The sequence below is a fragment of the Pseudorca crassidens genome, chromosome 2 (genome assembly GCF_039906515.1).
Source record: "Pseudorca crassidens isolate mPseCra1 chromosome 2, mPseCra1.hap1, whole genome shotgun sequence".
In the NCBI taxonomy this organism is placed as follows: domain Eukaryota; kingdom Metazoa; phylum Chordata; class Mammalia; order Artiodactyla; family Delphinidae; genus Pseudorca; species Pseudorca crassidens.
The window spans coordinates 55,798,122-55,825,899 of NC_090297.1; the positions used below are offsets into that span (position 1 = coordinate 55,798,122).

At 37.8% G+C, this 27,778-nt stretch overlaps 1 protein-coding gene across 4 annotated transcripts in view; it reads left to right on the forward strand.

Moving 5' to 3' along the window:
- The window catches only part of DNAJC6 (DnaJ heat shock protein family (Hsp40) member C6), a 162,857-nt gene that overhangs the window by 32,104 nt on the left and 102,975 nt on the right, over positions 1–27,778 (forward strand). The window contains exon 1 of one of the 4 annotated variants that reach the window (XM_067726446.1): positions 24,102–24,122. The exons of the other annotated variants lie outside the window; for them this stretch is intronic. The gene's annotated coding sequence lies outside the window, so the exon portion shown is untranslated. Of the gene's footprint in view, positions 1–24,101; positions 24,123–27,778 lie in introns of those variants that run through there. 4 annotated transcript variants of the gene reach the window in all.

The window sequence follows — 27,778 nt, forward strand, 5'->3', positions numbered from 1 at the left end:
AAACTAGGGACTGGGGAAAGGACTGAACCAGCCGACCCCAAGGGATGGGGACTGCGGACTGATTTTCAAACAAAAGGGGAACTATGGCTGCAGGAATGGAGATAAACAACCTATCTGATAAATCAGAGTTCAAAGTAATGGTCGTAAAGATGCTCACCAAACTTGGGAGACAAATGGTTGAACACAGTGAGAATGACAACAAAGAGATGGAAAATATAAGGAAATACCAAAGAGAGGTCACAACTGAACTGGAAAATACATTTTAAGGGTTTAACAGTAGACTGTATGAAGTGGAAGAATGAATCAGTGAGCTGGAAGACAAAGCAACGGAAATCACCCAGGCAGAGCGGCAAAGTGAAAGAAGACTTTAAAAAAGTGAAGGTACCTTAAGGGACCTCTGGGACAACATCAATAATATTCACATTACAGCAGTCCCAGAAGGAGAAGACAGAAAAATGGAAAGAAAAATTAATTGAAGGAATAATGGCTGTAAACTTCCTTAATTTTTTTTTTTTAAACTTCCTTAATTTGAGGAAGCAAGAAGATATAACAAGAAGCAAGAAGATATAACATATATAAATATATATACACCCCACATAGGGCATCAAAATAAAGCAAACATTAACAGACTTAAAGGGAGAAATTGAAAACAATACAATAACAATAGGGGACTTTAAAACCCCACTTGCAGTAATGGATAGATCATACAGACAGAAAATCAATAAGGAAGCATCAGCCTTAAATGACACATTAGACTAGGTTGACTTAACAGCTATGTATACAACACTTCATCCAAAAGCAGCAGAATATACATTCTTCTCAAGTACACATGGAACAGTCTCCAGGATAGATCACAGGTTTGGCCACAGAACAAGTGTCAATACATTCAAGAAAATTGAAATCATATCATTTTTTCTGACCAAAGTGGTAGGAAACTAGAAACCAATTATAAGAAGAAAACTAGAAAAACCACAAAAATGTGGAGATTAAAAGAGAAATAAAAATCTCTAGGTATAGAGACAAATGAAGACAGAAATACGACATGCCAAAATACATGGGATACAGCAAAAGCAGTTCTGAGAGGGAAGTTCACAGCAATACAGGCCTACCTCAAGAAACAAAATTTCAGATAAACAATCTAACTGTACACCTAAAGGAACTAGAAGAACAAATGAAGCCCAAAGTTAGTAGAAGGAAGGATCAGAGTGGAAATAAAAATCAGATCAGAAATAAATAAAACAGAGACTATAAAGACAATAGAAAAGATCAATGAAACTAAGAGCTGGTTCTTTGAAAAGATAAACAAAATAGACAAGCCTTTACCTAGATTGACCAAGAAAAAAAGAGAGAACTCAGATAAATAAAATCAGGAATGAAAGAGGATAAGTTACAACTGACACCACAGAAATATAAAGGATCATAAGAGAGTACTGTGAACAATTATATGCTAACAAATTGGACAAGAAGAAATGGACAAATTCCTAGAAACACGTAGTCTACTTAAATTGAATCATGAGGAAATAGAAAACCTGAATAGACCAACTACTAGTAAGGGGTTTGAATCAGTAATCAAAAACCTACCCCAAAACAAAAGTCTAGGACCAGACAGCTTCACCAATAATTCTTCCAAACATTCAAAGAATTTAATACCTATCCTTCTCAAACTCTTACAAAAAATTGAAGAGGAGGGAACGCTTCCAAACGCTTATGAGGCCAGCATTATCCTGATACCAAAACCAGACAGGGACACCACAGAAAAGAAAATTATAGGCCAATATTCTTGATGAACATAGATGCAAAATTCTTCAACAAAGTATTAGCAAGCAAATTCCAACAATACATTGAAAGTATCGTATATCACAATCAAATGGGATTTATTCCAAGGGTGCAGGGATGGTTCAACATTTGCAAATCAGTCAGTGTGATACACCAAATTACCAAAATGAAGGATAAATATCATATGATTATATCAATAGATGCAGAAAAAAAGCATTTGATAAAATTCAGCACCCATTAATGATAAAAATTCTCAACAAAGTCGGTATAGAGGGAATGTACCTCATCAAGATAAAAGCTGTATATGAGAAACAGCTAACATCATAGTCAACAGTGAAAAGCTGAAAGCATGTCCTCTAAGATCAGGAACAAGGCAAGCATGCCCACTCTCATCACTTTCATTCAACATAATATCGAGAGACCTAGCCACAGCAGTTAGGCAAGAAAAAGAAATAGAAGGCATCCAAATCAGAAACGAAGTAGTAAAACTGTGACTGTTTGTAGATGGCATGATATTATACATAGAAAACCCTAAAGATTCCACCAAAGAACTGTTAGAACTCATCAGTGAATTCAGTAAAGTTGCAGGATACAAAATTAATATGCAGAAATATGTGGCATTTTATGCACCAATAATAAACTATCAGAAAGAGAAATTAAGAAAACAATTCCATTTACAATTGCATTGAAAGGAATAAAATACTTGGATATAAATCTAAGCATGGAGGTGAAAGACTTGTACACTGAAAACTATAAGACACTGGTGAAAGGAATTGAAGAAGACAAATAAATGGAAAGATATTTTGTTTTCATGGATTGGAAGAATTAATGTTGTTAAAATGTTCACACTACCCAAAGCAATCTACAGATTGAAGGAAATCCTTATCAAAATTCGAGTGGCATATTTCACAGAACTATTTGTATGGAACCATAAAAGATCCCAAATAGTCAAAGCAATCTTGAGAAAGAAGAACAAAGCTGGAGGTATCATGCTCCCTGATTTCAAACTATACTACAAATCTGTAGTAATCAAAGCAGTATAGTAATGGCACAGAAACGGACTCACAGATCAATGGAACAGAATTGAGATCCCAGGAATAAACCCATACATATACTGTCAATTATTTTATAACAAAAGAGCCAAGAGCATAAAATGGAGAAAGGAAAGTCTCTTCAATAAATGGTGTGAAAACTGGATAGCCACATGCAAAAGAATGAAACTAGACCACTGTCTTACATCATACACAAAAATTAACTCATAATGGATTGACTTGAATGTAAGATCCAAAACTATAAAACTCTTGGAAGAGAACATAGGTAGTAACCTCATTGACATTAGTCTTAGTGATGTTTTTGTGGCTCTGACTCCAAAGGCAAGGGAAACAAGGGCAAAAATAAACAAATGAGAGTACATCAAAGTAAAAAGCTCCTGCACAGAAAAGGCAACCATCATCAAAATGAAAAGGCAACCTGCTGAATGAGAGAATATATTTGCAAATCATATATCCAATAAGTGCTTAATATCTAAGATATATAAAGAACTCATAGAACTCAACAACAAAAAACCCAAACAACCTGATTTAAAAAATTAGCAGAGAGGGCTTCCCTGGTGGTGCAGGTTGAGAGTCCGCCTGCCGATGCAGGGGACACGAGTTCGTGCCCCAGTCCGGGAAGATCCCACATGCCGTGGAGCGGCTGGGCCCGTGAGCCATGGCCGCTGAGCCTGCGCTTCTGGAGCCTGTGTTCCGCAACGGGAGAGGCCACAACAGTGAGAGGCCCACGTACCGCAAAAAAAAAAAAAAAAGAAAAAAAAAGCAGAGGATCTGTATAGACATTTTCCCAAAGAAGACATAAAGATGGCCAATAAACACATAAAAATATGTTCAACATCACTAAATATTAGTGAAATTCTGATCAAAACCACAAGGGGATATCACCTCACACTTGTTAGAATGGCTATTATCAAAAAGCCAATATATAACAAATATTGGAGAGGATGTGGAGAAAAGGGAACTCATATACTGTTCGTGGGATTGTAAATTGGTGCAGCCACTGTGGAAAACAGTATGGAAAGTCCTCAAAAAATCAAGAATAGGGCTTCCCTGGTGGCGCAGTGGTTGAGAATCTGCCTGCTAATGCAGGGGACACGGGTTCGATCCCTGGTCTGGGAAGATCCCACATGCCGCGGAGCAACTGTGCCCGTGAGCCACAACTACTGAGCCTGCGCGTCTGGAGCCTGTGCTCCGCAACAAGAGAGGCCGCGATAGTGAGAGGCCCGCGCACTGCGATGAAGAGTGGCCCCCGCTTGCCACAACTAGAGACAGCCCTCGCACAGAAACGAAGACACAACACAGCCAGAAAAATAAATAAATAAACAAATGTGGGGTTTAAAAAAAAAAAAAAGAAAAGAATTTAAAATTAATCAATACAATCTTAAATAGCATGTAGGTCAAATAGTAAAGCATAATTAAAAAAATTAAAAAAAAAATCAAGAATAGAACTACCATATGATCCAGCTAATCTACTTCTGGGTATTTCTTCAAAGAATATGAGAATACTAATTCAACAAGATATTTGCATTCCTATGTTCATTGAAGCATTATTTACCATAGCCAAGATACGGAAATAGCTTAAATGTCCATCCATGGATAAATGGATAAGGAAAATGTGGTGTGTGTGTGTGTGTGTGTGTGTGTATGTGTGTACACACACAAACACACACACACACACACACACACACACACACAAGGGAATACTACTCAGACATAAAAAAGAATAAAATCTTGCCATTTGTGACAATATGGATGAACCTATGGGTTATTATGCTAAGTGGAATCAGTCAGAAGAAAAAAGACAAATACCATATGATTTCACTCATATGTGGAACAAAAACCAAGAACAAACGTACAAACAAAACAAAACAAAAACAAACATAAATACAGAGAACAGATCGGTGGTTACCAGAGAGGAAGGTGGCTGGTGGGTGGGTGAACGGGGTGCAGGGGATTAACTGTTTGGGGGTGATCACTATGTAGTGTATATAGATATCAAATTATAATGTTGTACACCTGAAACTTACATAATTAAAAAAAGAAGCTTAACTCTAACATGAGAAATTTATAACTAATGACAACACTGGGAAAAGGCCAAATTGGCAATATATAAAAGTAAATAAGAACATTACATAAATGGGCAATTTAGAGTGTTCTCAGGAGATGAACTGGTAAGGTTTGGCATCAGAATTCTTCATATTGATTTGTGAGTATGATAATGCCCTGAAAATATTGAATTTTAAGCAAACTTTTAAGAATATGGAAAAGTACACACAATTTCTAAGTGTACAGTTTGATCAATTTTTATAAAGTTAACACACTTGTGAAACTAGTGTCCAAATCAAGTAATATGTTATTACTAGCAATCCAGAAGTCCTCTTCTAGTTACTACCCCACCTCCCACAACTGCTGAGTAACTACTAGTCAGTCTGAGGTCTAACACTGTAGATTAGTTTTGCTTGTCTGTGAATTTTACATAGATGGAAATATTCAGTATATAATTTTTTGTTCCAGTTTCTTTTGCCCAGTGCCATGTTTGTGAGATATATCCATGTTGTATGGTATTTGTAGTTCATTCATTCTTATTGCTCCACAGTATTCCATCTAATGAATATACCACTTTACTTTTTTCGTTTTAATTTTGACAGACACTTGGGTAATTTGTAGTTTTGGCATATTACAAAAAGTACTGCCATAAGTATTTTCTTATGTGTCTTTTGGTGCACATCTGTACATATTTCTGTTGTTGATACACTAAGAGTGAAATTACTACGTCATAGCATATGTGTACATTAAGCTTTAGTTGATACTACCAGTTTTACAAAGTGAATGTAGCAAGTTTTACTCCCAGCAGCAGTGTATGAGATTTCTAGTTGCTCTACATCTTTATCAACATTTGATACTGTTAGTCTTTTAAATTTTAGTGATTCTGGTTTGTGTGTAGTGGCTGATCACTGTGGTTTTAATTTGAAGTTCCACGATGAATCCGAGGTTGAACATCTTTCCAGAAGTTTATTGGCCATTTGTATGTAGTTTTTTGTGTGAAAGGCCTGTTTATGACTCTCGCCAAATTTTCTGTTGGGTTGTCTGTCTTATTGATGTGAATATTTCTTATTGATTTATATTTTCTGGATATGAATCCTTTGGATAAATGTATTGCAGAAATCTCACACATGTGGCTTGCCTTTTCACTCTCTTAATGATGTTTTTTGATGAACAGAAATTCTTTAATATAGTTAATTCACTTGTTTTTGCTATTAAGTTAGTACTTTTGGGGTTCTGTTTAAGAAATTTTGCTTGCCCCAATGCTATAAAGATATTGTTTTATGCTTCTAAAAGCTTTGTTATTTTAGAATGTGTTGATTAAAAAAAATCTAAATGCATTTGTCCACATGTCAGCCTGATCTTTTGAAAATAATTAAATATTAAATAGTTTTAAATAATGACGTTACCACAAACTCCCTGCCTTTGTGATCATTGGTGAGGCAAATTAGCATTCTGAATTTAACTTCCTCAACTATAAATGGGAATAATAATTGGGAATAATAATATCTACCTGAAAGTATTGTTGAGAGTATCACATCTGTCTAAATGTAAACTGTTATTGAAAAGTCAGCTGTTACAAAAGACATTCTTGGGGCCATGTAGGATATTTAAATATAGACTGGATATTAGATGATATTAGGGAATTATTAATTCTGTGGTTGTATATAAGAATGTCCTTATTAGGAGATGCATGATGAAGAAGACATGAGTGGTAAAGTAATATGATGTCTCAACTTATTTGAAATAAGTTAAGCAAAAAGAAAAAACCTCAAATATCTAGATAAAGCAAACAGGTAAAATGTTTTCAGTTGTTGAATCTAAGTATTAGATTATGTGGGTATTGTGAAATTCTTTCAACTTTTTGTCATATTTGAAATTTTCATAATAAAATCTTCAGAGAAAAGTTAGCTATTAATGAAGTCATACACTGCCATTATTTAACATTTTCTCTTTTCAGGGTACATAAGGACATAATTAAATGAGTTTTAAGTAACTTGGCTTGTTAGATCTGGGAAAGGAGATGAAAATGAATTAAGAATAAAACTGAACTATATAGCATTGCCTGCTCGAATGAGATAAAGCTAAGCTTTTTCCATAAAATTAAGGCATTGCTGGGAATATAAGGAAGAAGGTAAGGAAGGGATCTGGAATGTACTGAGTGCCCACTAAGCTACTCTGCTAGATGCTGTACGTATCATCACCTTTAATTTACAAAGCAACTCTATGTTGTAGGTGGTGTTAGGGAAGTTTGATATGTTTTGGATAACTTGGCTAACACAGCTGCTGAATGGTGGAGTCAGACCAGATTCTCTTAACCTCCCTCTTTCCCTTTCTTCTTTACAAAGAAGGTTGGTTTTTGTCTTTTAAATGAATGTTATGCTTTTCATTGTAGAAACTCTGGAAAACACATATTGATCAATTAGGTTTGCTGCATAACAAGCCACCCCGAGACTTAGTGGCTTAAGATAGTATACATTTATTCAGCTCACAGTTCTTTTGGCCAGTAGGTGGGCTCAGCTGCGCAGTTCTGATCTGGACCAAAATCCGCTGTTAGTGAGGCTTGCTTACATGTCTAGGATGACTGAGCCAACTCCTCCTTGTGGTCTCCCATCCTATGGCAGGCTAACTTCGGGTTGTTCTAGGGAAAAAGAAGGAAAACCAAGAGCGCAAGAAGAATTCCACAAGGTCTCTTGGGCCTAGGCTCAGAACTGGTACAATGTCACTTCCCCTCTGTCTTAGTCCAACCATAGACTGAGTGGCTTAAACAACAGACATTTATTTCTCACGGTTCTGGAGGCTGGGAATTTCAAGAACAAGGTGCCTGCAGATTCGATTCCTGGTGATGGCCCTCTTCCTGGCTTGCAGATGGCTGCCATCTTGCTGTGTCTTCACATGACAGAGAGCGAGCGAGCTCTGGTCTCTCTTCCTCTTCTTACAAGGATATTAATCCCATCTTGGGGGCCCCACCCTCATGACCTCATCTACACCTAATTGTCTCACAAATCTCCCACCTCCAAATACCATCACATTAGATTTTAGGGCTACAAATATGAATTGGAGGGTGGGGAACCCAAACATTTAATTCATAACATCCTCTATTGTTCAAGGCAGTGCAATAAGGCCAGCCCAGATTCTGGGAATGCGGAAGTAAACTACTTCTTGATGAGAAGAAATGTGCAGTGATGTTACAAAGTAGTGTGGATGGCAAGGAGTGGGGGTGGGAGGTGGGAGGTTGGATGACTGCAGCCATTTTTATAAACAGTCTTCTAGAACATACAAGATAAACATCCTTTAAATCATTCCTAATACCACCATCAAGAGATATCCATTGTTAGTATGTTAGTGTATTTCTTCCATTGTTTTGTCTATGCACACATAGAGGTAGACTTTTTCTTCTTTTTAAAGAACGTGATTCACATTTTAGAACCAGGTTTGTGTTCTGTTCATTCCCCTTACCATATATTGTAGGTATTTTCTCAGACATTAAATATTCCTTGACGATGTGGTTTGCTCTGTGATGCAAAGGAAACCAGCATAAATTGCTATGTTCCAAGCACTATGCTAAGCACTTTCACACAGTTATCTTGACTATAAAACAAGTTTCTCGTTAATTTGCAGGATTGACATTCTACCACCAAAGAATTCATTTACTGCTGCAAAGAAAAAAAAATAGAGTTTGTGTGAAAAGATCCAGAGAAAATTATAATGGTTAAGATATATCAGCATTGCCTGTTTTTGTCTTGAGAGCCTAACCCGTCAGCTCTAGCTGTTTAGGAAAAGGCCGTCTCCATGTTGTAAATGATGGGAGGGTTGGGCCATTGGCAGTAGATGAGGCTGTGTGCTCTCCATTTCCCCCTGTTGCTTAAAGAAACAATTTTACTGGACTAGCCCCAATGTTAAAGCTGCACTGAAGGCTGTTACAGACTGTTTCAGTGAACAATTTTATTTGCAATCATTTTGATTTTGATTCTGTGAATAAAGTAATAGCTTGCTAGAGAAGGAACTGATGGAGGGAACATATGGATTTGTGACAGTAAGAATCTCACGAACCAATAGATATAGAGAAGGGTGGATTTTGGGGGATTGTTCCCATTTGAGCTCCTCTGTCCCATTGGCAGGCTCTCTGTCCTGAGTGGTCAATCACAAACTACAGCCCTTATACATAGAGAGCACCTTTCCAAACCTTTCATTTTATAGGTGAAGCCACATCACTATTAATTTATTTGATTGTTCGGACTGTTTCAAAACAGATTATGTTGAACATCAGTTCTTATTGTACAGTCAGCATAATGTGATAAGGAGCATAAAATTTGGAGGCCAAAGTCCAAGGTTTGAGCCTGGTCCTGCACTGTCTAGCTGTTGACTATGAACAACTTACAGTTGACCCTTCAACAACATGGGTTTTAGCTAGGCAGATCCACGTATACATGGATTTTAACAAATAAATACATACTGTCGTACTACAGGATTTGTGGTTGGTTGAATCAGCAGATACACAGGAACTGCGCATGCAGGGGGCTTATGGTAAAGTTTTATGTGGATTCTCAACTGCCTGGGGGGTGTTCTCGGGTCAACTGTACTTGATTTCTTTGAGTTTCAATGACAAAAGCTTTAATCTTTTTAGAGTTGTGCAGATTGAGACATTTTACCTCTGCACTGTCTAATACAGTCATCACTGCTGTAAGTAGCTTTTGAGCAGTTGAAATGTGGCTAGTCCAAATTGACATGTGCTGTAAGTGTAAAATACACACTGGGTTTTGAAGACTTAGTATGAAAAATATAGCTCATTGATTACTTTTTTCTGTTGATTACATGTTGAAATGGCAGTACTTTGTACCCATTGAATTAAATAAAATATATTATTAAAATTAATTCACTTGTTTCTTTCTAGTTTTTTTAAAGTGGGGCTACTAGAAATTTTAAAATTACATATATGACTCATATTCGTGTCTTGCATTATATTTTTGTTGGACAGTGCTACACTACATGAAAGTTCTCGGCAGAACATAGCATACAGAATAAATGTTAGTTATAGCCAGAAAATGTAGAAGGTTTAATTGAATGGATAAGAATTCTAAGTGATAGCAGGAAGCTTATTATTTTTACTAAGTTTCTAAGCAAGCTTTTGTTTAGGCATCTTAATTTTTCCTCTTTATGTGTATCAGGGGATTAGAGGTGGGTATAAGAATCCAATTATCTGAGCAACTAGTAATAATTTCAGTGCATTGAGCTAAGATGATGCAGGGATTGTGCTAAGTACTGCATTAGGTAGGAGTCCTTTGGTTACAGATGACAGAGAACCAATTTGAATTAACTGAATTAAAAAAGGGGGATCTTGTCACCATGGAAAGGGTAGGAATGCATCTGAGCCTCCTGAATTCCTGGGATGTAGATGCTGTTTTCTCTCACTCTCTCTTCTTCTCTCAAATTTACTTCTCCCTCCTTGGCAACATTGTTCCCTTAAACCACCGATCTCCACATGTCAGGAAGTATGTCTCCTACAACTCCTGCCTGTCATCCTTGCTCTAGCGAAGGACTCAGACTTACTCTCTCTCTGGTTTTAAATTGAAAAGTTATGTGAAAAGGCCATGAGTGACCTAGCTTGGTTTCAGGTGCCCACCCCTGGGACACGGCAGCTCAAATGTCAACCACACAGAGGAGGATTTCCCAGGAAAAGAAAGTGCTGCTCTTTGCTGATGAGAGAATAAATATACACTATACCTACCCTAACCAATTTAATAAATACAGCCATTCTGTGTAGGGGGGTATAATACCCCAGTTTAGATGAGGAAACTAAAAAGAAGTTACATATTTTGTCCGAGTACAAACGTCCAGCCGGAAGCACAGATCTATCTATAAAGCCCATGTTCTTAAACACTACACTGAGAGAGTTAAGTTGTGTTGACTTAAGTTTTACTGAATTATACAATTTGCTATTTTTCCCTTGTACCAGATCGCTTCCCCTTAAAACTTATGATGAGAATGAATGTAAGGAAACTGACCCCATGGTAACACCCAGTATATCTTTCTTGAATTGAAAACCAATACTCCTGTGCTCTCTGATCTTGCAGCCAAAGCTTTAAAGGTCATAAAAAAGCTCTACCATAATTATCTTTTGTAGTAATAAGCTTAAAACATACTTATCACCACTTGGGCATTTCGTTTCTGTTATTTGTGATCATCTACCTTCTTTTAGAAACTTCTCCATCTCATTTTTCACCAACGCATGGTTCCCTATATTCTATACCACATGGGCATAGTGACTTCAGAGACAAAGATGAAAGAGTCATCTTCTGTGACACATAAACAATATCTGTCCTGAAGGAAATATTCTTTTTTTTGTCTTTTATTTGTTTGAATTTTATTTATTTTTTATACAGCAGTTTCTTATTAGTTATTTTATATATATTAGTGCATACATGTCAATCCCAATCTCCCAATTCATCCCACCACCACCACCTCCTCCCCCACTGACCCACCTCGGTGTCCATACGTTTGTTCTCTACATCTGTGTCTCTATTTCTGCCTTGCAAACTGGTTCATCTGTACCATTTTTCTAGATTCCACATATATGCATTAGTATACGATATTTGTTTTTTCTCTTTCTGACTTACTTCACTCTGTATGACAGTCTCTAGGTCCATCCACGTCTCTACAGATGACTCAATTTCGTTCCTTTTTATGGCTGAGTAATACTCCATTGTATATATGTACCACATTTTATCCATTCATCTGTCAATGGGCATTTAGGTTGCTTGCATGACTTGGCTATTGTAAATAGTGCTGCAGTGGTGGGGTGCATGTGTCTTTGTGAATTATGGTTTTCTCAGGGTATATGCCCAGTAGTGGGATTGCTGGGTCATATGGTAATTCTGTTTTCAATTTTTTAAGGAACCTCCATACTGTTCTCCATAGTGGCTGTATCAATTTACATTCCCACCAACAGTGCAAGAGGGTTCCCTTTTCTCCACACCTTCTCCAGCATTTGTTGTTTGCAGGTTTTCTGTTGATGGCCATTCTAACCAGTGTGAGGTGATACCTCACTATAGATTTGATTTGCATTTCTCTAATAATTAGTGATGTTGAGCAGCTTTTCATGTGCCTATTGGCCATCTGTATGTCTTCTTTGGAGAAATGTCTATTTAGGTCTTCTGCCCATTTTTTGATTGGGTTGTTTGTTTTTTTAATATTGAGCTGCATGAGCTGTTTATATATTTTGGAGATTAATCCTTTGTCTGTTGATTCGTTTGCAAATATTTTCTCCCATTCTGAGGGTTGTCTTTTTGTCTGTTTATAGTTTCCTTTGTTCTGCAAAAGCTTTTAAGTTTCATTAGGTCCCATTTGTTTATTTTTGTTTTTATTTCTATTACTGTAGGAGGTGGGTCAAAAAAGATCTTGCTGCGATTTATGTCATAGAGTGTTCTGCCTATGTTTTCCTCTAAGAGTTTTACAGTGTCTGGCCTTACATTTAGGTCTTTAATCCATTTTGAGTTTATTTTTGTGTATGGTGTTAAGGAGCATTCTAATTTCATTCTTTTACATGTAGCTGTCCAGTTTTCCCAACACCACTTATTGAAGAGACTGTCTTTTCTTCATTATATATCCTTACCTCCTCTGTCATAGATTAGTTGACCATATGTGCATGGGTTTATGTCTGGGCTTTCTATTCTGTCCCATCGATCTATATTTCTGTTTTTGTGCCAGTACCATACTGTCTTGATTACTGTAGCTTTGTAGTATTGTCTGAAGTCAGGGAGTCTGATTCCTCCAGCTCTGTTTTCTTTCCCCCTCAAGATTTCTTCGGCTATTCGGGGTCTTTTGTGTCTCCATACAAATTTTAAGATTTTTTGTTCTAGTTCTGTAAAAAATGCCATTGGCAATTTGATAGGAATTGCATTGAATCTGTAGATTGCTTTCGGTAGTACAGTCATTTTCAGTGATTCTTCCAGTCCAAGAACATGGTATATCGCTCCAACTGTTTGTGTCATCTTTGATTTCTTCATCAGTGTCTTATAGTTTTCTGAGTACAGGTCTTTTCCTCCTTAGGTAGATTTATTCCTAGGTATTTTATTCTTTTTGTTGCAGTGGTAAATGGGAGTGTTTCCTTAATTTCTCTTTCTGGTCTTTTGTTGTTAGTATATAGGAATGCAAGAGATTTCTGTGCATTAATTTTGTATCCTGCAACTTTAGCAAATTCATTGATTAGCTCTAGTAGTTTTCTGGTGGCATCCTTAGGATTCTCTATGTATAGTATCATGTCATCTGCAAACAGTGACAGTTTTACTTCTTCTTTTCTGATTTGAATTCCTTTTATTTCTTCTCTGATTGCCTTGGCTAGGACTTCCAAACTATGTTGAATAATAGTGGTGAGAGTGGACATCCTTGTCTTGTTCCTGATCTTAGAGGAAATGTTTTCAGTTTTTCACCATTGAGAATGATGTTTGATGTGGGTTTGTCATATATGGCCTTTATTATGTTGAGGTAGGTTCCCGGTATTCCTACTTTCTGGAGAGTTTTTATCATAAATGGGTGTTGAATTTTATCAAAAGCTTTTTCTGCATCTATTGAGATGATCATATGGTGTTTAGTCTTCAATTTGTTGATATGGTTTATCACATTGATTGTTTTACATATTTTGAAGAATCCTTGCATCCCTGGGATAAATCCCACTTGATCATTGTGTATGATCCTTTTAATGTGTTGTTGGATTTTGTTTGCTAGTATTTTATTGAGGATTTTTGCATCTATATTCATCAGGGATATTGGTCTGTAATTTTCTTTTTTTGTAGTAACTTTGTCTGGTTTTGGTATCAGGGTGTTGGTTGCCTCATAGAGTAAGTTTGGGAGTGTTCCTTCCTCTGCAATATTTTGGAAGAGTTTGAGAAGGATGGGTGTTAGCTCTTCTCTAAATGTTTGATAGAATTCACCTGTGAAGCCATCTGGTCCTGGACTTTTGTTTGTTGGCAGATTTTTAATTACAGTTTCAATTTCATTACTTGTGATTGGTCTGTTCATATTTCCTATTTCTTCCTCCTATTACCATTTTTTTTTAATGTGAGAATACCTTTATGACCTTGGGTTCTGTGAATATTTCTTGGCAAGGAAACAAAAAGCAATAGACATAAAGAAGATTAAATTTTAAAATGAATTTCACCAAAGTGATTTTTTTTAAAGTATCCATCAAAAGATACCATTATTGAAATAAAAATGCAAGTCACAGGCTAGAGAAAATATTCATAATACATATATCTGACAGAGGATTTGCATCCAGAATACATAAATGATTTCTACAAATCATTAATGAAATGTTAACTAGCCAATATAAACAGGTTAGATAATTGAACAGCCACTTATCAAAAGATAAGGCAGGCCAAAAGCCCACTGAACCGTTTTCCACTTGGGTTAAATAAAAACCACTTCATGCTTATTTAAAGAACTAAATTAAAGACTGGTAATACTAAATGTGATGATTTGGAGGAAGTAGAACTTTCATATGTTACTGGTGGGTGTACAAAGCAGTACACCCCTTTGGAAAACTATTTGGCTCTTTCTTACAAAGTTAAAAATACTCCATCAACCCATTGCCCAGAAATTCCACTCTTAAGTATTTACAAGAGAAATGAAGCATATGTTCACAAACAGCAGTGTGCCAAAATGTTTATAGCAATTCATAGTAGCCCCAAACTGCTAAAACCCAAATATTCTTAAGAGAAAAAAGGATAAATTCTTATATATTCATATGATGGAATTCTACTCAGCATTTATAATAGAATATGGCACTGTATAATGAATAACACTGAAGAATTAAGCAACAACAAAAACAGCAAAACATTTGGTTGAATAAAAGAATCCAGACACCATAGAGTAAATGCCATATGATACAATTTGTAAACACTTCAAATACAAGGTAAAAGTGGTATATATTGATTGAAATCAGAGCAGTAGCTGCCTATGAGTCCTGAGAATGATTGTAGGGCAGCATGAAGGAAATTTTTGGTATGATGGAAATGTTCTCTGCATTGGGTTCAGGGTTGTATATATTAGTTAAAAATCATTGAATTATACACTTAAATGTGCACATTTCATTGTATATAAATGTTGCCTTAATTTAAAACAAATGTTACCAAAGTTGGTTAATAAATAAGAAGACCATTAACAAGAAGAGGAAGCACCTGTGTCAGTAGCATTGACTTTTTTGTGACTCCCTGAATACTATGCCCTTTCATAGTTTCTTACTGTCCTCCCTTCAGTTCTAACTGGCCCTTCACAAAAATTTCCCTTATCTCTTTTGTATCCACCTCCTTTATAAAGCAATCTCTGCTCTTCTTTTTTGATAGCTCTCTTCAATTCTCCTCTTTCTCCATCTTAAGACCAATTCTGATACTCCTTATTCCTATTAAGGTGTGAGTGACAAACAGCATGTTAAACTGCTCTTTATGTTTTATAAATAAATATTTTTTATAAGTGAAATGTTAGAACTCAGTGTCAAAGAAGTGGCTCAAAATAATTTGCACTATCTCAATAAATTTAGAATTTTATCTTTTATATTTTTAATCAGTTGTTCAACTAATACTGAGTTGTCAGAGAGTGTGATGAACGTGGAGATAAATTGAAGAGCTGTCAATCTGGGGAGAAGTGAGCAGATCTTAACCAAATAAGGACTTAATGAATGTACATAAACAAAATGACAAATGTTTCTGAAGGGGAGACCATTTTCTTAATTGTTTTGGGTTTGTTTTTGTAGGTCCTTTTCTTCTCTTGTATTTCCCATTTAGAGAAGTTCCTTTAGCATTTGTTATGGAGCTGGTTTGGTGGTGCTGAATTCTGTTAAGCTTTTGCTTTCATTGTCAAATCTGATTTCATTGTCAAATCTGAATGAGATCCTTGCTGGGTAGAGTAATCTTGGGGTGTAGGTTCTTCCCTTTCATCACTTTAAATATATCGTGCCACTCCCTTCTGGCTTGTAGAGTTTCTGCTGCGAAATCAGCTGTTAACCTTATGGGAGTTTCCTTGTATGTTATTTGTCATTTTTCCCTTGTTGCTTTTAATAATTTTCTTTGTCTTTAATTTTTTTTTTTTTTTTTTGCGGTATGCGGGTCTCTCACTGTTGTGACCTCTCCCGTTGCGGAGCACAGGCTCTGGACGTGCAGTCTTAGTGGCCATGGCTCACAGGCCTAGCCGCTCCGCGGCATGTGGGATCCTCCCAGACTGGGGCACGAACCTGTGTTCCCCACATCGGCAGGCGGACTCTCAACCACTGCGCCACCAGGGAAGCCCTGTCTTTAATTTTTGTCAAGTTGATTGCTATGTGTCTCGGCGTGTTTCTCCTTGGGTTTATCCTGCCTGGGACTCTGCACTTTCTGGACTTGGGCAGCTATTTCCTTTCCCATGTTAGGGAAGTTTTCAACTATAATCTCTTAAAATAATTTCTTGGTTCCTTTCTCTCTCTCTCCTCCTTCTGGGACCCCTATAATGCGAATGTTGGTGCGTTTAATGTTGTCCCAGAGGTCTCTTAGGCTGTCTTCATTTCTTTTCATTCTTTTTTCTTTATTCTGTTCTGCGGCAGTGATTTCCACCGTTCGGTCTTCCAGGTCGCTTATCCGTTCTTCTGCCTCAGTTATTCTGCTATTGATTCCTTCTCGTGTATTTTTCATTTAAGTTAGTGTATTGTTCATCTGTGTTTGTTCTTTAATTCTTCTAGGTGTTTTTTCTTTAATTCTTCTGGGTCTTTGTTAAACATTTCTTGCGTCTTCTTGATCTTTGCCTCTGTTCTTTTTCTGAGGTCCTGGATCATCTTCACTATCATTATTCTGAATTCTTTTTCTGGAAGGTTGCCTAACTCTACTTCATTAAGTTGTTTTTCTGGGGTTTTATCTTGTTCCTTCATCTGGTACATAGTCCTCTGCCTTTTCATTTTGTCTATCTTTCTGTGAATGTGGTTTTTGTTCCACAGGCTGCAGGATTGTAGTTCTTTTTGCTTCTGCTGTCTCCCGAAGGAAATATTCTTTTAAAATGATGATCTATGAGTCTTTTAGAAAAAAGTGATCTAGAGTTTGTGAATCTCTTATTCAGGTCAAAAAGTAAATACTTTCAAAGAAAAATGACTTCAAAAGGCTACAAGTCTAAGTGTGCTTTTCTTAACTCAGTAGAAATGGTTTCATTTACATAGAAAAAGACCAATAAGTGACAACTTTATTGGCTGAATTCTTATTAATGCAGTGTGATGGAATGCTATGATCTTTTCCCTGGACTGGTCAGTAAACCAGTCCCTTGCATGTAGCCCTGTGGCCTTAAGCAGCAGTAGATGCAATGGGAAACCTTTGTTGGGTGCAAAACAGTATATAGAGCACTTTTCTCTTAAGTCTTTCATGGACTCTTGCCAGTGTCATTAGTCGTTCATTTGTCTAACAAGTATTTATAAGGGGTCTGCATTGTGTCAGGCATGGAGTTAGGTACCAAACATGGTCCTACCATCATGGACCTTACAATCTGATGTGGGAAGTCTTACGTGTAAACAGGAAATTTCAATGTAATGTGTTGTAAGTGCTATGTTAGAAGACATACAGTGTTCTGTGGGACCACAGGGAATTTTATCTGACTTGGTTTTGAGAACTTTGATGGTTTCCTGGGGGGAAGTGCTTTCTATGTAGGGGTCTGAAGGGCAATCAGGGTTGTTCAGTCAGGGAGTCTTAAAGAAGCTCTATGTCTGGACTTAGAGAGAGAATGGAGAAAGCAGAAGTGGTGAGGGCTGTCTCCAGAGGCAAGTAGCTAGCCTTAGAATATGGAGGTCCATTGTTTTGAATACCTTAGACTGAGGGCTGTGCGAAACCCTTGGATGGTTTTAAGCATCTGTATCACATAATTGGATCTGCATTTTAGAAAGTTCAAATGTGAATCAATTTGCTCAGTTCTTTGTCTCATTTTTCTTGTCTCTAAATTGAAATGGATAGTTTACCCTTTACAGCTCCTTCCATCTATAATATTCCACAAATTTCTGCTATTATGGAAAAACTTAATTCCATGCTGACTTCAGATCTCTTGGGTAGCAAAGCGTGTGATTACAACTAGTGCTTAAAGAGGTGGTTTTCTGGGAAAAGGAGTGGGTAAGAGTGGGGACAGGGGGCTGAATGGATAATATATCATTTCCACTGGGAAATAAAGAAACAGAAAGGTTATGCAAGTTCCTCTGACAGTCTCCTGAAAGAGAACTGGTGGGCTTTAGCCTCTCAGCAGACAGATGGAATGGCACCTTGCCCCACTTCTAGTACGGATGAAATCTGATAGTTGTTTTCCAAAAATTAAAGTGCTACATACTGAGATATTTACTGATGAAATGATATTTGCTGATGAAGTCTGGAATTTGCTTAAATTATGGGTTTATACATACAAAACATGATTGGCCATGACTTTGTAATTGTAGATATGAATGATAGGCCCAGAAAGTCCATTATATAATTTACTTTTGTATATGTTTGAAAATTTTCATAATAGAAAATAAAAGGTAAAATAATACTACAAAAATGCTCCAATTTATTTCTCAAGTTCTTTATTTACTTTTAGCACAAACGGAGAAAGTCAGACTCTCTCATTTGGCTGTATTGAAATAAATAGACTCAGAACTGCTGTGTCATAAACAGTGACACTGTGCTTTAAATTTTGTATCAACTTTGGTGGCTTAAAATATTCCAGACTGCATTGAGATTATATGGGCAGATCAAAGAAAGAATTACACTCCAAGGAAGGGGCAACTCTTCCAGGGATTTTGTTGATGACATGGGCAAGGGCTCTGCTGCTCTGGGCTTGGTCCACCCTGGAAGACAGTCTCTGGATAGCAGGGTGAGGTGGAGAGGTCACTGGTTTTGAAGTCAGGCATGATAGACTCAGCTATGTTATCAGTCGAAGGGCAATGACAAGAAATAACAAAACAGATGACGTTCATTGAACTCTCACTGTATGCCAGGCACTATGTTAAGCTCTGTGTGTACTTTATATCAAGCAATTCTAACAGCTGCCTTATTAGTTCAATGCCACTATTTTATAGATTAGGAAATCGAGGCATAGAGAGGCTATATGTAATTTGTCCGTGATCACATAGATTTTACATAATTCCCAGTAAATGTTATGATAAATAAATAACTGAAATCCAGTGGTTAGGTTGCAGTTTGTATCCCAGTAAGGATTAATTTTGGATGCACATAACAGAAAAAAAGCAAAATAACAGTGGCTTAAAACAAAATAGTTTCTTTCTCACCTTTAAGAAGTCTAGAGATAATAGCTCCAGGGCTGCCATGTTCTCTGGGGATCAGAGTCCTTCTATCCTGTTGTTTCACTGTGAAAGTCTTCCATCTTCAAGGTCACCTCATGGTCCAAGATACCTGCTGGAGCTCCATACTCAACCAGAAGAAAGGGAAAAGGAATGGAAGAAGGGCATACCACCCATCTTCCCTTTTAAGGATGCATACCAGAAGTTACACACATCATTTCTACCTATATTATAATGACCTTTACTTAGCCCCATGTATGTACCTAGTAGATTATAGAAAACTTGCATGTGGCAGGTCCAAGACGTGAAGACTGAGAAATATATTCTTTATATTGGGTTGGCCAAAAAGTGCCTTCAGTTTTTAAGTAAAAATAAAAGACACATTTTTCATTTTCACCAAGAACTTTATTGAGTAACATATTCACCCATTTGTTCCACTACCTTCTGCCATTTTCCAGGCAACTTCATAATTCCATCTTCCCAAAACTTTTTAACTTTTTGAGCAAAGAACTGTTCCAGGTGACTTTTACCGTCTTCCAGGAAATTGAAATGTTTTCCATTAAGAGAATTTTGTAAAGACCTAAGTAAATGGAAATCTGAAGGTTCAATGCCTGGTAAATACGGCGGATGAATCAGAACTTCCCAGCCAAGCTGTAACAGTTTTTGCCTGGTCATCAAAGAAACACATGGTCTTGCGTGATCCTGATGGAAGATTATGCGTTTTCTGTTGACTAATTCTGGACGCTTTTCGTTGAGTTCTGCTTTCAGTTGGTCTAACTGGGAGCAGAACTTGTTGGAATTAATCGTTTGGTTTTCCGGAAGGAGCTCATAATAGAGGACTCCCTTCTAATCCCACCATATACACAACATCACCTTCTTTGGATGAAGACTGGCCTTTAGTGTGGTTACTGGTGGTTCCTTTTGCTTGCCCCACAATCTCTTCCATTCCGCATCATTGTACAGTATCCACTTTTCATCGCCCGGCACAATTTGTTTTAAACATGGAACGTTTTCATTACGTTTCAGTAGAGAATCGCATGTGGAAATAACGGTCATGAAGGTTTTTTTTGCTTAACTTATGTGGAACCCAGACATCAAAGTGATTAACATAATGAAGCTGGTACAAATGATTTTCAACGCCTGATTTGGGTGTTCTGAGTATGTCGGCTCTCTCCCGCCTGGTATAACGTTGATTGTTCTCAATTAATGTCTTGGTTTGACCACTATCAACTTCAGCTGGTCTCCCCGACCGTGGAGCATTGTCCAGCAAGAAATCTCCAGCACCAAACTTTGCAAACCACTTTTGACACGTTTGATCAGTCACAGCACCTTCTCCATACACTGCACAAATCTTTTTTTGCATTTCGGTTGCGTTTTTACCTTTCTTGAAATAATAAAGCATAATATGCCGAAAATGTTGCTTTTTTTCTTTCATCTTCAATATTAAAGTGGCTTCACAAAAATTCACCAATTTTGATGTCTTTTTTTAAATGCACGCTGATATGACAGCTGTCACATACAGTCTAACAAAATTGTTTCAAATGAAGTTAAAGACAGCTAAGTGCTACTAGAGCCATCTTATGGAAACAACTGATTGAACCTTTTGACCAACCCAATAAAACTGTGCTACCCTGTGCCCAGCTAAAGATCAGGGGTTCTGTTAGCATAGAAGATGATAATGAATATTGGAGATCACTAGCTATCACTGCTTAGCTCACGCTCAGCTGCATTTCAGAGCTCTGGTCTCCTTGGGTATGAAATGGATATGGTAATTCTTCTCAAAAAGACCTTTCATATTTAAATGCGTAAATATACGGAGAAACCCAGACACTTAATTTAGAGCTTAGGAAATGCTAGTTCTTTTTCTCCAGGTAGATGTGGTCAAGTGGGCAGCAGTGGTTGGGTGCCCGGGAGACTCTGCCTGGAGACTCAGCACCCCAAGAACTGGCTTTCCCTGCATCTGAGGTGGTCACTACTTTCCTCTTCACCACCATAGAGGATTTGCCACATGCTCGAGAGCCCAGAACTTTTAGGCACAATGGGGTTACAGAGGATAAGCATCTGTATTTTAATGATCTTGAACATAAAATCATATATAATGAGCTCAGAGCCAAACATGGGAATATCTAGGATTTAGGGAAACTTTCACTTCAGTGTAGATTTTCACCTGACCTTGGGGACCTATTTACCACACAGAACTTTTCAGTCTGTTTTACCCAAGAATGAGAGTAATTGAGCACAGGGCCAGCTTATGGTAGTCTGTCAGCGTCTGTCCAGGAAGCTGAAGCTTCCTGGCTTGTAAGATGACAAATAAAAGGGACAGGTGCTTCCATGAGTTACTCTTGAAATGTATGTGTAACAGTGTCATACCATGAGCGTGTCCTTGAAAAGTCGAGGGTGAGTTGAATGTTAGCAGGTGGAACTGTGTTTTCAGTGAGCTCACTAAGGAACCCCGTGGTGAATTTTCCTATACGCTAAAGATGGCCTCCCAGACAATTTTTTGCATTTTCATTCATTCAATTAGCAGACACTTATTGAGCACCTACTGCTTGGCAGGCACTGTGCTAGACCTGGCAATACATGGTGAATATTACCTTTACCTACCAGAGTTGCTTAAAATACCTGAATTATAAATTGACAAATAAAATTCTTGGGCTAACATATAGTCAAATAATAATATTTGTTTCATCAATTCTAAAACAGCTTAAAAATATATTAACATTTATGAAATCTTGAAGCATCTTAAATTGATAGTCTGTCATGTGTCATACATGACCAGTAATATATTTTTTTAATGCTGCAACTTAAACTGGATGATTCATAGATTTGATGAGTAGGGCTTTTGTGTTTATTATGTGCTTTCATGTACCTTATTTCATTTGATTCCTCCTGTGAGGGAGGATGAGTAGTCCACTTTATAGAAAGGGAATATGGCTGTGAGTGGTAAGCCGACTGCAGAAAACTTGATGTGGCAGGTCTAGGACTCAAACACAGTTGTATTTTTTTCCTCCAAAGCTAGTGGTTTTCCACCATACCTTGATGTCTCTTTAATCTCCTTACACACATACACGTGTGAACACAATGAAGGTCTAACTTCTTTTAAAGGAAGGAGCTTGCTTTTAATGAAAACAATGCTTTTTTTTTCCTTTTCGTGGTTTAAAACTAGGCCAAACTATAGCCACATATCAGTTTTCAAGAGCACAGTATAAAAAGTCTTCTAACTCAGATGGTTACAAAACAAGCTGCTTATTGGGAAGCCACATTAATTAAAACCATTCAGGTTTCACTGAGCAGAACCTGTTGTGGGGTTAGTAAACCAAGAGTAGCTCCCATAAGGCACCCAGACCATTTTCACGGACCACACTTAGTAAGGCAGGTCAGAGCCAAGGAATGACCCAGATGTCCTCCAGCTTTTCACTTTGACCACTGGAATTACCTCTTATGACTGGTGCAGGGGCCAAAGCATGATCTTTCTAGATGGCAGTTTGAATCCCAGCCTATAGCTAGCTGTGTGAGCTTTGGCAAGTTATTTACCCTCTGCAAGCTTGCCTCAAAATAAGGATAACACCTTTGCAGGGTTGTTGGAAAGGTGAGAGTTAAGGTGGGTTAGGTAATTGGCAAATGGTAAGTAATCAGTGGCAGTTATTTTTATTACTGCTAGACTAGCGCTTCAGGGAGGCACAGGCTTCAGGGTATTGAGTTATCTTTAAGAATATGCCCTGCCTGGAAAATTTGTCCTATTTTCTGGGAGACCCAGTACTCCACCAAGCACCAGGAACAGACCACCTCGTTCCTGAGGAATATTTTAGGAATAATTGAGACTTCTATTCATATTAGCTCACTTCGTTTTTTCCAGCATACTTGCTCTTCTTTTTTTGTGTATTGCTCTATGTGTAACTCTTGAGAGCTGCCACTATTTATGCATGCGTTCTATGGTAAAACCTTGATTAAATGGGACTTAGCAACTGGAACACTTCAATGGCCATGGTTTTTCCCTCTGGGCTTCATTTGGAGGAGAAAGAAGGAAATGACAACTCAAGTGCTGAGAAAAATAGGAAAATTTAAGAACTAGAGAGAATCCTGTAATTCAGCACTTTCAGTTTTACTGCTAAGAGGAAGAGAAGCAATCAGGGCCTCTCTTCTGATTCATAATAGAGTTAGGTAATAATAGAGTCAGAAGAGAATTCCCAGTCTGTTGCTCTTTCTTCTGGACTGTGGCTTGAAGATGTGGCTTTGGCATGTTGTTATTCCTCCAGGTTTGCCACTACATTACAGGTCTCAAATACATATGCCCACAGGGTTGACAGAGTGGGGAAGGCTGGGAATCATAACACTGGGAAGTGGTAGTGAAGTGTGGCACTCAAACTGGAGCCTGTGTACCTTTTGTAAAGGCATCTAAGCTGAAAAATTTTTTTAAAGTACAGTACCAACAAAACATGTCTGGGGCCAGATGTGGTTTCCTGGTCCCCAGTTTGAATGCCTTGCACCATCTATACCCATAGGCCATATTCAGTAAGGAGATAATTGAATCATGTAACTCAGGCATGTTGCCAAAGAAAGTTTTAGTACTATTCATTGATTTATATCAGTTGAAGTGAAAATTGAAGAAGTTAATGTTAAAAAACAGATCATAATACATTTTGCAACAGAGGATAGAAGCTCTGCCCTCAGTTACAGTTTGGTTAGCCAGAATTCTTTGTTGTCTAATTATCCAGGTGAATTCGGATGTCACAGTGTGTAGGACATTCACACTGGGAATTCACCAGTCTCAGTACTGGAGTTTTTTTTTTTTTTTTTTTTTGCGGTACACGGGCCTCTCACTGCTGCGGCCTCTCCTGTTGCAGAGCTCAGGCTCCGGACGCGCAGCCTCAGCGGCCATGGCTCACGGGCCCAGCCGCTCCGCGGCATGCGGGACCCTCCCGGACCAGGGCACAAACCTGCATCGGTAGGCGGACTCGCAACCACTGCGCCACCAGGGAAGCCCAGTACTGCAGATTTTGCCCTACAAGCCCAAAACAATATTTCAAGAAATAACATCTTCCCATGTGCTAAAAACTGATGTTTTCCAACCTACTTCATTTTTATGAAAATAATAGTCATGAATTGCTGTTTATTTTATAGTCCACTAGTAGACCACAGCATGTGGTTTAAAAAACTCACTAGACTGGGTGATACTAATACATTTTTAAAATTTATTTATTCATTAATTTTAAAATTCGGCAGGTACTTTTATCAATATCTAATGAGTATGAGATTCTCTTTTTGGTGTCATGGGGGTACAGACATGAACAAAACATGGATTTTTGTATTTAAGGAGTCCAAAACCTAACAGGATAGACATGCATTAAAATATCTAAAAACTCAAGGCAGAATAATCGCTTCACATCATACATAATGCTTTTATATTACCATGAATCATAATGACAATAAATCTCTTAAGTACACGAGACAGATTTTAGCCTAATTTTAAGTAGGAAATTATGTTTTTGAAAAAGTGACATAAAAATAGAACAGTGATACTGATAATAGCTTTTGTTAAGCACTTACTATGTGTTAGGTACTAATTCTCACTACAACCTTATTATGATGACACTATAATTCTCATTTTATAGAGGAGAAAAGTGAGGCAGAGAGGGTAACTTGCCTAAGGTTATAGAGCTAATAGTCCATGGAACTAGGACTCAGTCCTGGGAAACAAGGTGCTAGAATCTCAGTAGTAAGCAATGTTTTATAGTTCCTAGAGACAAAAAAGCACAGATCATAATCCCAGGTAGGTTGTGGTACATATTCATCTTCCAGCACCACCACGAAAGTTGTGCGACATCTGCTGTGACAGGAGAGCACTTTGGGGGTGGAGGGGATGAGGAGGAATAGAGTCTCAAATAGAGCCTCCCAGACATTTCTCAGTGTGGATAATCTTCACCAAGTTAATAAAAGTGACTGAGTCAGCAATGGAAAAGGCAAAGGGAAGGAACACTCTCCCAAAGAGGGCATCTAGTCCTTTGGCTGTGCCCCATATGTGATGTGATATTCTTGAGATAAAATAAATTATGGAACAATCTTGATCTTGGAAAAATAGAGTTTGACTCTAAATGTTCACCTTGGATTTTACCAGTACCACCTCTCTTCCTTAAGCCTAAGCTGTCATTCAAAATCACATAGACAAGTTTCCATTAGTATAGTCCTGGAGAAAATAATACTTAGCCTTTATTGAGCTCCTCCCATGGGAGGAAGTCGGACTGTCAGCGCTGAGGATAGAGCTGTGCCCAAGCCAGACCACTAATAGTAATAATAGAGAGCACTTGCTAAGTACTTACTTTATACGTGTTACGTACTAGTTTAGTTCTTACTTCAACTATATAACGATGGTACTTTATTATACTTTATTTTATAGAAGACAAAAGTGAGATCTTCGTGGATCTGCGAACTCTTTGTGAATTTGATCTTTAGGATAGTAAAGAAAATTTTAGTGTTGAAATTGGTATATTTAATTTAAGCCCTAAAGTAATTTTTTAAACTGTTGTAAATTAGTTACTGTATTTTCCTGCCTTATTATGTTCTTTATATCCCTAATTTTGTAGGGTTATTAATAGTTATTCTGATTGGTTGTATTTATGTTAAATTAAGTGTAAATACAAAAAATAAAATGGTCCCTGTATCCCACTCATGTTTTTCTTTAAATTTGCAAACTGGGGAAATAGATATCTCAAAATACAAAGGCCTATGTTTAATCTATAATTTCTTCCAGCAATATGTCTGCAACTCTGAAAAGTTGAGCAAAAATAACTGAGTGCTTTTTTTCAAAATAATAATTTTCACTTTTCAAAAATGGTCTTTTCTAAATTCTCTTAATCCAGGGTATAAACACAGTATTTGTCAAGGCACACGATAGATACTAGGTATTTCCTCTCCCTGTGGGTCAGTAATAAATTAAAGGAGAAGGAAAGGTGCAGAAAAAGATTATTTAAAATGTTATTGGAAAAGATTTATTTACTAGACCTTACAGAGTATTAGTCAAGTATCTAAAATAGCTCAAACTGACAGATTGGGAAAATTGAAAGTATAAAGTTTGTGTTTAAATTTTATTACAATTTTAACTGCCACCACTGAAGTTGTTTGATCTTGTAAATGAGCATTAACTGTGATTTGTGATTTGGGTCAGACCACATGTTCATCAGATAATGCAGTTAGGAAAGCAACTGGTCAGATAATTTACCTTTTCAGAGGGACTGGAGGGATCTAGAAGACAGCAAGCACTCTTGGCTTTTACTGATTTATCCCCTTCCTATAAGAATTTGCATTTGAGTGATCCTTCAACAGGAAAGTGACTCTCAATCCAATTAATTTATTTTATGTAGACCTGTGTAGACCTAGAACTCCCAGGAAACTCATTGGGTCCCAAATGATTTAGACTGAGGTCTCTTAGATGCTATAGGTTGATTTGTGTTCTTAAAGATATCATAATAATAACAACAAGAGAAAGTCATGAAAGGTGAAATGTCAAATCTAGGTTTGTGTATGGGTTTAAGGAAATTTTACATGCATGTACTTTTTTCTTGTTTTGGTGATGAAACTCTGTCAGATGACTTGAAAAGCACCTCAGTCATTCCAAATCTTAATAGGGAAAATGACAATTTTAAGCCAATATTTTCACCTGAAATGATGAGAACGAAGGATACTTTTGCAATCTTATTATTTCAGGTGAAAATGGGCACTTGGTAATTGCATTTTGAAACTTAACAGAGTTAAATCCACGTCTCATAAGGCTTGAAACATACGATGTTGAGGTCCTCTTTAAGAATACAAAATCACAGATATAAAATTAGGTGCACAGCCTTGAAAGGGACTTCTCCAGAAAAAGGGCACTGACTCTTAAGGTTCATTAACTTCTCAATAAATTCTCCTCTGATTAATTAGTGTCGGCTCTCTGTGCCCAGAATTATGAAAAAGGCGGGAGGGCCCTAGAAAGAAAATCCTCGTCTAGCTTTCTTCCCACGCATCCTCCCCAAGCCAGCTGAGTGGTATAGACCTTTCCCCAGGTCCCAAGGTAAATGATGTCAGAACTGAAATTGCACCTGATTCGCCCCCCCCCCCGGCCCCCCGCCCCGCCCCCCGCCAATTTTGTCGTTCAACAAATAGTTACTAGTCACATCTACTCACTAGGTGGAATGGGCTCTAACTGCCTGCTAGCGTTAGGATAACCAGGTCTTTGATGTCTCACTTAGGGATTTTACCCATTCTGGGAGATGTGGGCCGTGCTGCTGTTTCTTTCTGTCCTGGCACACATATAGCCTGGGGTAACATGCGGTCTTGTTCTGTTCAGTTGAGTTACAAGTCAGTCCTCCAGGACGGCAACGGTAGGGGTGGCTTTGACTCGCCGAATCTTCCAGCAAGTATAGGCTAAGTTATACAAAATGGGCGTGTCTGGAGCTTACCAAGAGACCCTCCCCCCTCGTCCCCAAAGCTTACCAGGCAGAGACACCCAGCCCCTTTCTTCTTTACCTCACGTGCGCAAACACCCTCTACCCTAGCGGTAGTAGTCCCCTCCCCCTCCCACCCCGCCCCATTTTCCGCCTTCAGCCCCCCCTCCCCGAGAATCTCCCCTCCCTTACTCCCTCTTTCCTTCCCTCCCCGCGGGCCA